This window comes from Drosophila nasuta, chromosome 3 (genome assembly GCF_023558535.2).
Source record: "Drosophila nasuta strain 15112-1781.00 chromosome 3, ASM2355853v1, whole genome shotgun sequence".
NCBI lineage: Eukaryota > Metazoa > Arthropoda > Insecta > Diptera > Drosophilidae > Drosophila > Drosophila nasuta.
Genome location: NC_083457.1, coordinates 7,768,661 through 7,781,349, shown reverse-complemented (window position 1 = coordinate 7,781,349; position 12,689 = coordinate 7,768,661). Strand labels below are relative to the sequence as shown.

Below are 12,689 nucleotides of genomic sequence, written 5' to 3'. Positions count from 1 at the left end.
TCGCTTTGTACTTTGCAATCTACAAGTGTCTGAATTTGTAACAAGTTTCCATTTTTGGTTACAGGAAATGTCAGCGTGCTCTACTTGTTGATAATATTTTTATTTCAAGTAAAGCTTGCTTTTTACACCCTCCTCTTCTCTCTCCCATTGAACACACACATATAAAACATACTATAGAATATATATTCTAGTCCCTGCGCTGTTCGCTTTTGTTTTATACTCTGCGCCTCTGCTCCTGGTCTTTGGTTTTTTGTGTAAATATTTTTCAAAATGCGTTTTTGTTTACTGTCGTCTCTCTGTGTGTGTGTTTGAGTATGTGGTGTGTGTGCAAGTGTGTGTGTGTGTTCTCCTTTTTTGGTTAGACAGGGCCAATGAAAAAGGATTTCTGCATGGGCCTTTCGTTCGGTTTCCGCCAATTTTATGGCCGCTGTTATTTTTGATTATTTTTTCAGATCCCACTCTCCGCTCGCTCTCTTTCTGTGTATATTTTGTATAATCGTGAGTGTAGCTCTGAGTGTGTGTCGCTTGGGCCGTAGCAGCTAAAATATTTATGACAAGCGGTACCAAAGAACAGAAAGCGAACCAGCATCATATAGAACGATATTTCAATATTTGTTACCAAAAAAAAAAGCGAAATAAAAACAAATATTGAACAAAAAACAAAAACAAAAACATAAATATTATGGGCGAGTAATTAAAAAAGTTGGCAAGCAGCAAAAAAATGAATACACTCGAAATTGCAGCATGAGATGCACTTTTGACCCTGGCATTACTCGAATATTGAACAATTGCAATTGGGATGGGGGTTAAAATATAAAATATAAAGAGACTATGGAGTAGAAGTCTAGACGTGTGTTTTGACAATGCCCACATTGATTTCAGATTTGAAACATTCGACCTACATCAATCATTGTGACAATGAACTGATTAAAACATGAATGAACCTAAGAGGATTACTTGCTACCAACTATATATATGGGTTGCCAATTGCTAATAAAAGGATGAAAACGAAAACCAAATATGATTGACAGCATCAAAATAAACAATCCACTGCATTCGATTTTAAATTAAATGTAGAAATAATAAAAAAGGATAAAATCGATCGATTTCCAACTTTTCCGCAAAACTTCCAAATTTCGTCTTCACTTATAATTTCATGCTAAATACGAAATTGGCGTTTTTCTTTCGCTTTTACTCGCACAATGTCGGCAAAACTTTCGTTTTGGCTTGAGAAACTTGTGGCATTCACTTTTATTCTTAGTCGGTAACAAAAAATTGGGTTAGCCAAAAATGATACCAAAAATTGTTCAATTAGTTTTTACGTGCGCTTTTCCACCCAAACTCGCCTCACGTCTTTCGTCTTACTTATTCAGTTTTTGCTCTATGCTTTATGCATATATTCTTAACAAAAGTTTGCCTTTATTTTATCCTCCCACCATTCCGTCCGTCCATTCAAAAATTGTGCAACTTTCGAGCGGCACAAAAACTTTTGCATCTATTGAAGCACCTGAATTTTCATTTCAACATTTTTTTACTCTTCCTCTGGTTGTACTTTATTTCTGCATCAACGAAATTCCCCCATAATTTATTTTTTCATTGAATGTATTTCATTAACACAAAAAAAGTATTAATAGAACACGAAATAATTCGTAAATATTTTTATTTTTCATTTGAAAACTATTATAAATTTAATTTCGAACTATTCTTTTTATTTCATAAAATTCGAGAAAGCAAAAAAATATTACCACAGAAATATTCTATATTTTTAAATTTGAAATATTTGGTATAGTGAAAGTATTAGTATAAAACTCTAATAGACATTTATTATTATTAAAGCATTTTTTTAATTATAATTTGAAATTAAAGCTGCCTAAATAAATATTTGGTATATTATAGAAAATTTAAATTTTTGTATTTCTCTCAATAATAATTCTCAGTAGTAATCTTTACAGAGTATTCAACGCTCTCCCGGTATTTGGTTTAAGAATTTTTCTTTTCGGCTGTCGTTTTGCAATTATTGTCAAGTTGGCAAGCAAAACTACAAACTGATTGAGGACATTTCCCAGGCATATGCATTTGATGGATGCGTTTTGTTCTTAGTTCCTTACATTTCCGTACTTTTTTTTTTGGGGCACAGGTGAGTTCGGGGACAAGTTTTGTGGTTGGCAGCAGTTCAAGCGATAAGGATGTGTTGCATGTTGCAACACACAGATGCAAAAGATACAAAGTATGTTACAAATGTATCTGTGGAGTATGTGCATAGATGCACGCACATAGATACATATTTATCTGCATAATGGATTGCACTTAACATGCCACACAGAGCAAACCGCAAGTGCAACATCCACACAGTGCAACATGCAGCACAGTTGCACACAGTTACACCAGGTACAGGTAATACATCATTTAAGCCAAAAACTCACCTGTATCTCTCAGACTCCTTAGCTCCAATCTCCGAGATATTTTTCAACGAAAGCTTTGCTTCTGCTGCTGCTTCTTCTTCTTCTTTTACTGTTGTAATTCCTGAAATGTTTCTGTGGTTTCCTTAGCTTGTCTTCTTCTTCTGTTGCTGCCGCTTCTGTTGTTTCTTTCTAATCCTTTGTTTATGTTTATGGTAATCCACATGAATATCCCACTTCTCTCTCTCTCTCTATCACTTATGTATATACGTTATACACACAAACACAAAGAACACACACACACTAACACGCTCGCACACATGCACAGGCGATTTGTGCAATTGTATATGCATAGATGGCGAATTTAAATTTCGTCACACATTACGTGGGCGGCATATGATTTGCCTATTTGCCTATTGTCAAAGCTCTTCTCGCTCTTGCTTTTATCGCTCCACTTTGCCTTCTCCAACAACTCCGTTTCCGTCTCGTTCTCGCGCGCTCGCTCTGTCATAACACGCACACAGACACAACGCTCACCGAAAACACACACACACACACACCCAAATACAACGAAATGTAGGAGCGCGGTAAGCGTAACGGTTAATGTCCGAATTGCTCGTCGCCGTTCATGTAACGGATGTAACGGGATTTTAGATTTTCAATGTGTTTTGATTTAATTTCCAATTGATTTTCGTACTGCACTCGCGCGTTCTATTCGCAAAAAGGGATTTGCATTTAATGAAACCGCAATTGTTTTAATTAAATATGTATGAATTACGATTATGTTGTTTACTATCAATTTGCATGCATAGATAGTATAATAAGCCAAAAGCCGATTAACGTGTAATAGTATCTCAGCACAATTATTATACAGTATGTCAATCTATGCTTAAGAGCAGTTTTGTTGCTTTTCGCATTTGTGTATCGCGCTGGTTTTATTTATTTTGCTCGACTCGTCGTGAACTGATAGCTCGCTTGTTCGTTTGTCAAGAAAACGCCGTCCGTCGCGTGCACCGCTCGCTTTGAAACTTCGGAAGTGACTGAATTCGCTTTCAAACAGAGCAGCACCTGGTTAGGTCACCTCAGTCGCAGCGCCATCCGCAACAGCAAAAGAGAGAGAGAGCGCGTTTGAGCGTACGAGAGCTAGAGTGCGCGTAACAAACAGAGAGCCGTTTTTGTGCTATGCTGCTACTGCTGCTATGAAAAAATCAACTTTTGTTTACAACGCTCTAGGCGGCGAGCGGTAATAGTGCTGTAAAGAGGGGGTTTGTCATTGGAGAGAGTGTGTGTTCGAAAAGAGCGCAAGCGTCACAGCTGAGCGCAAAGAGAGAAAGAGAGTATTGCTGTTAAGCAGCGCTTATCCTACACAAGTAATTCAATTTCCTTTTACTTAAGCATTTACAGCACGACAATCAAAATACCGAGAGAACGAATCACACAGAGAGCACAGTCAGCAAGCCAATGTGCTCTGTAAAGCGTGGTATTTCCCAACAGTGCACTGCTAATCACTAACAGCGACATCAACAGAGCAGCAGGTGCATTTGCGGCACATATCAAAAACATTTTCGGCATTGACATGCGTATGCGTATGTGTGTGTGTGTAAGCGCTGTTAAAGCTTTACATAGGACTGTTGGGCCGGCATTTAAAGTTCAAATGCACGGCACGTATGCTAATTATGACTAAGTAAATACATTTTCCGGTAAAATAATGCAAATGAATGTACATTAAGTACCGACAAAATTCTAAGACAGCGCAGAATATTTATTTGTCTATCGTTTGTTGACTTTTTGGTAATGAGTAAATTAGATATTCAAATAATAAAGAAGTGCACGTACTATTTATAAAGTTATTAAAACACATTTAAATACAGATAACAAAAAAAAGCGATGACAAGCCGTCAAAATGTGTGCGATAAAAGAAAACTTATCTTGAAGTTCTGTTCACATAGTCGTATAATGAGTAAAGTGTTAAATGCAAAAAGTCGTAAATGCAACGAACATTAACCTTTATGCTGACGAAACACTTAACTCTATTTTTGGCCATGATTGCCCCCACATGGTTCCTCGCCAGCTGTTAACCACAAATAAACATGTTATAGAGCTGCTAGTTGGATCGAGTTGAAAGCCCATACATCTGCCTAGAGGCCCAGGACCAAACAGACACACACATGCCCATAAACTGCAGCATTTGCTTTTAGCAGTCTGTTAAGGCCCACAAGCAGCATTTGGCGCGCGCACCCAACGCCTCATTAACATTTCAAATTCATGGCAGCGTTGAACGTAAAACGACCCATTTGTCTGCCATTAACAGCAGCAGAAGCAGCAGCAGCTACAACAGCAGCAGCGCCGCAGCAGCGCAGCAACCATTTTTACATGGCAAGCCCGAACGAGCCATTAACATTTAAATTGATGGCGGCACTTGCAATGGCATTCTGTTAAACTGTTCTGCTAAAACAATGTTACATGAACTGTTTAGATAAATATTTAAAACACATGAACTCAACGCGTAAGTAACTTAGTACATTAATTAAATTGAGTGTAGAAAATCTCTGAAAAATTAATATAATATATATTGTTCTGCGATATGAGATTTTTTGTTTTGTATTTTTTTAATGATTCTAATCAAAAACATCTAATATATCATCATCATAATAATATATGAAATAAATGTATTTCGGTTACATTTCCGTAATTTTTAAAATGAAATTTTAACACAAAAGCCAACAATAAATATGTTACGTTGGGATACAATTAAATTTATTTAATTATTCAACTAATAGATATTTTGAATTTAATTTCTTTCTGATTTTTAGTATAATAAATTACAAAAATTAAGATTTTATGGTTATGCATTTTAAATTATTAATGTAACTTTAAAATTATAATAGACATTTAAAAATACTTTAATTTGATACGATTTTTTATTGCAAGATGAGAGCCCATAAACGATTTGCATTAACTCAAATTGAGTTTTAAGTTTTATTTCGTAAGAGTTTAAAAATCCATTTGCATTATACAGCTTAATAGCCCTTTCCTGTCCGAGTCTGAGTCTGCAACAGATTGCGAGTGCATAAGAACGATTCAATATCGTCTGGCGGACCATCATCCATCACTTTTGGATCTGTCAGAGAGAGTCACGCAATGCCAAAAGATGTTCGGAACTTTTACTTTCAAGTCTTAATTATGCTTGTAGAGTAGCCATAAGTAATATCATTGCAAAAACAAAGTAAAGAAGAACAGAGAGCTGACCACTCAAGCAGAGGATCAATTAAAAACTGGTATTTAATACGTGGGGAACATAAAACGCATTAAGAATCCTTCACAGTGCCGAGTGCAATGATATGCGACGACATCAATCTGCAAAAGAGATGAGTGTAAGTAGAGTGCGGGCTTATGTGTGTGTGTGTGTGTGTGTGTGTGTGTGAGGAAGCCTCAGAAATGTCCAATGCTGCATTTTGAATTCCAACGTCAACCGCAGGCAGCAGCCCAGTGCATTGTATCGACATGCAAAACCAGTTCCAATTGAACAGACAGAGATATGCCAGTTGAAATGGCAACAACAGTGCACTGTTAAGAGCCGGTCGTTATCTTGCCATGCTCTCACGTTATGTGTTGTAGCTAACCAGTTGCTCTCTCAATCACACACATACACAAGCACGCACTCTCTTTTGTGCTCCGTTTTTGCTCTTGCATGTCGGACTGACTCTCTGTTTTGTTATGATGCCATCAACAGCATCGCCTCCTGTTAACAGTCACCCGCAGGCTGCTGCGTTGGCCCCAATTCTGGTGACAGACGACGACGGGGCAGCGCGTTTTCAATGTCATTATTACTGTGGGTGTGCGTGCGTGCCTGTGTGAGTAAGTGTGTTTTTGTGCACGAGAACGAGAGAGCGTTCGGCTTGCTGAGAGACTTACATGTAAAATGCATTGCTATGTTGAGAGCATAGTCGAATTGATTGGAGAGCTCAAAGCGCTTTACATGCTGTAAATATAACATGTGGTTTGCTTAAGAGCTGAGAGAGCCGCAGCACTTTATGCTCTTCAATTTTGCCGGTCTCTGTTTGTATGTGGAGGGGTTGTTGTTGTTGCTGCGCTTGCTGAAATTGTACATTAATAAATGAGTGTTATATGCTTTGTCCTAGTTGACTCCTGACATTCATTCATTCATGCCAACGCCGGACGGTCGGTCGCACTCCACACAGCCACCAAAACCCACCGAGTCGCTTCCATGCTCCACTATGTTGTCATCTCCGGTCGGCTCTTTATTTATTTTTTTTTGTTGCTGTTCGGGTCGTTCAATGGGTTTTTAAATGGTCTTTGCTTTGCCTCGTTTCGTCTCTTTTAGGCAAAGCCATGAATGGGGGGGACAAAAAGAGGAGCAAAGTCGCGACGCGACGCTTCGCTTCGATGTTAATGTCTATTTCCGTGTTGTTGTTGCTGTTTGGTTAATTGGGTTTTATATTAACTAAATTGTGTATGTTTAACATTATTTATTATTTATTTGCTACCTCCACCCTAAAGAAAAAACGTTATATTTTGATTTAATTACACGTAATTTATTTATGCTCTAGGTTTATTTATTTCTTTTTGTGTTGTTTTCGTTTCCTCGTAATTTGAGCATTTAAATTATTAATTATTTATGTTATGTTCTTTTTTTTGTTGTTGTTGTTGTTTTGTTTTTTGCTGCATTTTGCTTTTTATAAATATTAATAATATTGATTTTACCATTAGTGGCTCAGTTCATTTTACATGTCATGTGCATTTTTAATTAGCTGACAGACTTTTTATCGCTGATCCCCAGAAAACAGTTCTGTTGCCTTTAATTGCTTCCATCACTTTGATGATGACAATGTGCATAATAGTTGTAATAACAATATGTAGTTAACAAAAAAACACATACACGAGAAAAGGGAAGCAAATTAAAATGGTTTGTCAATCAATCAGATGACAACAAATTGATAGATTGTAATTACAATCGAGTTCAAGCGCTGTCAGTTCAGTTTGCAGTTCTCAAAATAGGCGCTGCCATGTCCAGAGTGCGTGCTGCCAACCTGATTTATATCGCGCACAAATAATAATAACATCTAGGTTAATCGCACAACTGTACTCTAACATATTATTAAATTTAACTACAAGTGTCGTTTAACCTGAAGTGCGTGATACCGTTGTTATTTTTTATGCATTTGCAGAAAGTGTTATAATTTGGTACACAAATATTTTTGTACCACACTCTATAGTTATCCGTCTGTCTGTCTGTCCGCTTGTTTGTATGCAAATTACTCTCTCGATTTTCAGGCTATATTTATGAAACTTGATACAGATCTGTCTTTTCGATAGAGGCTATAAATATATCAATATTCTTGTAATCAGATTAGTATAAAATATGATAATATTTGTATTTATCATAGCAATAATTTATCGAATGGTTTCTTAATTTCGAGATCTTCAATAAGTAATGCCAGTCTTTCAGTCATACAGCTTTGTAATCTCTCGCTGTATCTCAAATATAATTCATAATAATTTATAAATATTTAAAAAACATTTCAAATCAGGAAAATAAATATAATATATTATTTCATTCGTATTTATTATAGAAATTTATAAACAAAATCTTTATTAAAAGGTTCTTTATATTTCCTTAATATTGTAGGTCTCTGACTTATTTTTTTTCTACAAAAATATGTCTTTTTCATCAGTTCTCTTACAATTCTTATAGAATAAAAACTTTTCATATGTAACTACTAAGTTTAATTCAAAATACTTGCACACTAATAAAAGTGTTTTTCAACTTTTTTCAGTATAAAGATCTTTCCTAATTAATTTTCGTCTTTCAGTTTCTCAACTATGTAATTTCTTTTTATACACAATGTATTTTCTTGTTAATTGTTCTTAGTTCCCTCTCGACTCTTATTGCATATAGTAAACTCCATTTCGTTGGCATGTTTCAGCTGTTGTTATCTGCCCACCAATGGCTTGTTCACAATTCTGCACGCAGTTCTAAAAATACCAGTGTTACACCTACTTGGCAGGCACTGTAGCTGACCGCTGATTGGTTCTCTGTTCTCTGCAGCAGGTAGAGCGTGAAGTATTTGCGTACCGACAGAACACGAGAGCCGCAAAGAGGGAACTTGTTTATCTCTCTTTAGCCCTATGAGTGCGAAGAAACTGGAATAGGGGCGTGGGCATAATGATCGTATCTTCTTCCAAAGAATGAAAAGAAAATACCAACTTGTTGCTACCCTCATAAGACTTGAAAAAGGTAATTGAACTCCACTCACTGGCCAGCGGCTGTTGAGTGGCCCAGTAAAGGTCCGTTTATGAGTAACGATCTGTCATTCAATTCGAAACGATGAGTAAATTGACAACTTTATATTAATGAGCTGTGTAATGTAGTCGCTGAGTTCGTTGGGATCTTGATTTATTGCCATACGGGATGTTTGGATTGCTTATTAACACCGACGGGATCAAATTTATTCTATAATTTTTATAGAAAGTTGACGAAGGTCATTCTGAATCTTTTCACTTTCGACTGTAAATAAAAAAATGCATTTGATTTTAGTACTAGGAAGAAAGGTTTTTATAGATACAAAATATACAAGAATATTTTTATTAAGTAACTTAAAAAGATTAGGAAAATATCAAGTTTAAAGTTATAGTTAAAGATACACAAATTCAAAATCTAAATTTAAGTAAATATATAAATAGAAAAGAAATGAAAATGAATCTGATTGCAAAAGAAATAATATTCAGCATTGATTTTATCTTCAATTGATAAATTGATAATTTACTATGGAAATGAATAGAAAATTTTTGCAGTATTAAAAAAATGATGAAATTTAAAGTTACAATTAAAGATAAACAAGAAATGAAGTAAATACAATTCTTCTTCTAATAGAAATAATATTCAGCATTGATTCTATCTTCAACAATTCTATAAATTGATAGTTTACTTTGGAAATGAATGGAAGTCATATGAAAATATTTGCAGTATGGAAACTGGATATAAATGTAAAATACAACAAACATAATAAATCGCACTAAATGAATGAATGCATCTCTCAATATATATTTATCTTGCTGAATTTCCATTGTGTGTCCTGCACTTCAATGCTGTCAGTTGTCACTTGAGCATCGTGTTGACACACATACTTAGTCAGCATTGTAATTGCAGTGCTTGATCGCAGCTCCAGCCACAGCTACAGCTGCCACAGCTGCTCTTCAATCTGGATTGACAACTGGCCAGAAATGGAGGGCAAAAAATACACATCAATGGGATGAAGCTAAAGAAACCATATGTGCTTTATAACAAGACTGTAGAAGCTCTGAAATTGGAATTCAATAAAATTTGACTTCTTCAAATTGAAGAATTGAAGTTTAAGAAGTAATTAGATTGAAATTTTATTTTTTTAGTATAATTAACAATATAAGTTACTTGTATATGAACATTGTTTTGTACCTTTCACTAATTTTTATTTAAATGAAAAAAATAATTATTAAAAAGTTCTTTATTTTAATTATTCACATTACTTTCTAAGAAATTAGAATCTTAAATATCTTAGAGATAACAAAGACTTCTTAAACATTCACTTAACTTATAGAAACCCAACATCTATGAGCAGAGTATCTGAAGCGCCTTCTTCGATACCAATAACTATAATAAAGAATTATCAATAGTTGTTTTAAAGTTATTAAAACTTGAAGTCTACACATCTAGTAAGTCAAACCAGACGAAGTAGGGTCTTTAAAGTAGGGTCTGTGATAAAAGAAATCTATTTCACTTTTGTTAATCATAAATTTAGAGTTCTTAAATATAACCTCACTGTCTTTTAAAATATTCTTTTAATTTAAAGAAACACAATATTTTTTAATGTTATATAATTTTTCGAATTCTCTCCCTTCTAAAGTCCTTAATATGATGCTGAATAAAGCAAAAATTCTAAATAACTTATAGAATACTAAAAATTTGTTAATTTGCAGGTCGAACATTAAATTAAGTTTTGTAACTCGTAAAAGCCCTAAATCTAAAATGTAAAAACATAAAAGTTTTATATTTATAAACTAATAAAGTCTTCTTGATAGTTGTTATAAAATTAATTTGACTTTGTATTAAAGTTGCATTTGTAATTGCATTTCAACCGTCCTCAAAATTCCATTCATATTTCCCTTTGTCTTAAAGTCGTCCAAGTTGCAGTTTATTCTCCGGCAAACTATTTGAAAGTCGTGCAATTTGAATGCGCAAATCAGGAAATGAATTGAATGTTATTAATCGAGTTGCAGCTAGTAAAAAATAAAACAATAACTTGAGTAACTTTTGCGCTTTAAATTCATTTGCAGCCATTTGCATGATGCATTTCCATTAATTTATATAAATTTATGCAATTACTTTTGTTTATTTACTTGGCCCCAGAGTTGTTCCCCCCTCCCCGTCTCCTCAGACCCCTTTGAGTATTCGGCCACTTTATCGTTCTCCACTCTGCGGTGGTCTCGACTCTCCTTCTCTCTCTCTCTCTCTCTCTCTCTCTCTCGCAGTTGTCCTGCTTTCTGCTGCTATCCTTTTCTGTTATGGTCTGCTCAGTCTGTCTGTCTGCCTGTGTGTGTCTCCTTGTGTGTGTTCATTGTGCAAGTGCATTGTCCTTGCAAAATATTTGGGTCACTTTTGTTGTCGCTGCTCAGTTTTTCGACCGAGGGGGACAGGCGCAACGGCAAAGGATAAGCAAGGACAGTGGAGAATTTCGCTTAATTTTTTATTGACTTGACAGTGGAGTCGAGTCACAAGCGACACAATTTAAGTCTGCATTGTTTGCGTTGTGTTTGTGTTTGCGACACACGCTTGACGTGTACAAATTTAATTTAATTTATTTTAATAATTATGTGTCGTTGCCGTCGTTGGCGTCGTCTTCTGCTGTTGTTGTTGCTATTGCTGCTGCTGCCTTTTGGCCAATTGCACACACAAAAGCAAATCAAAGCGAAATTGCCGGCAATCGAGCCACGACGAGCCATTGAATAACTTTTAATGATGATTGCTGCAACGTGGCGCGACGCATCGCATCGCATCGCGTTGTCCAAACCGACTAAAGGAGACCGCATTTAAATTTGTCGCAGTTGCGCCAACGTTGACCCTCTTTTGGCACCTCCCCTCTGCTGCCCTGCTGCACCCTTGGCACATACCTGTGCAGGACAACAACAACGACGACGACGATGACGACGACGATGGTTAGCGACTTGATGGCCAGTCAAGCAAGCACAAGCTGCCAGCCAGGACAACAGCAGGACACACATCACACATACATGTTGAGGGAGAGATAGGAAGTCAAAGCGTGGATACAGAGAGGAGGAAACAGACTGAGAGACAGACAGGGGAGACAGCAGAGGAACACAGATAGGCAGACGGACAGCCAGACACACATCCAGACAGTCTGCTAGATAGACATTGTGCCTTGGACACATGCGAATGTCAAGAGAATTGGCCATAACTGCGAATGTATTTGCTGCTGTTGCTCACAAGAGGGGACAAGAGGGCAATGGGGGAAGAGTTTTGTGTAACAGCGACTGCGACAGCGACAGCGACAGCGACGCGAGCAGCGTCACTTTGTCAGTCAGCCAGTGCGTCAATGACAGTCAAATAATTGACAGTAGTTGCGTGTTTGTGTGGCCAATCATGCACCACGACGATTGCCACTGCCCAACTACACAACTACACAACTACCCAACTGCCAAACTGAGTGACCAGCTGCTGCTCAAACTTCTGCACCAAAACGCGCACCCAGCTGGTGATGAAAGCGTGACACGCATTTAAAAAGTATTTAAATTGTATTTCATTGATTTATATGCATATCGAATACATTCAATAAAAAGTATATATTTTAAGTTAATTTGAATAAAACCTTTTAATAAAATATGTAAATAAATAAGCATCTAAATTTTTAAAAGATTTCGTTTATGTTTACTCAAAGATATAATACACAAAGTCTATAAAATTTACAGATATTAGAATCAGATAATCTAAAGTTTTGTAAATTTGTAAAGTAATGAGTAAAAACATGTGTTTTTAATGGCATTTTTAATTAAGATTACGTTGATTATAAGTGATATTTGTAAAATCAATATTAACAAAAAAATATATATAGTTGTAGTAGTCTGGTCGTATTTTTGTTTATTTTAAATACTAAACAAATTAATAAATTAACTTTGAAGAACAACTAAACCTTTAGAATATAATAATGATTAATTGAATAAAGAAAAAATTTGTAACGAATTTCTGAATCTGTAATTATAAGAATAACTTTATGT

At 35.7% G+C, this 12,689-nt stretch overlaps 1 protein-coding gene across 1 annotated transcript in view; it reads right to left on the bottom strand.

Annotated features, from left to right (window-relative positions):
- The window catches only part of LOC132790101 (MOXD1 homolog 2), a 142,752-nt gene extending 139,330 nt beyond the window's left edge, over positions 1-3,422 (bottom strand). Inside the window, 1 exon segment of the mRNA XM_060798538.1 lies at positions 2,424-3,422. The gene's annotated coding sequence lies outside the window, so the exon portion shown is untranslated.
- Positions 3,423-12,689: the final 9,267 nt, after the last annotated feature.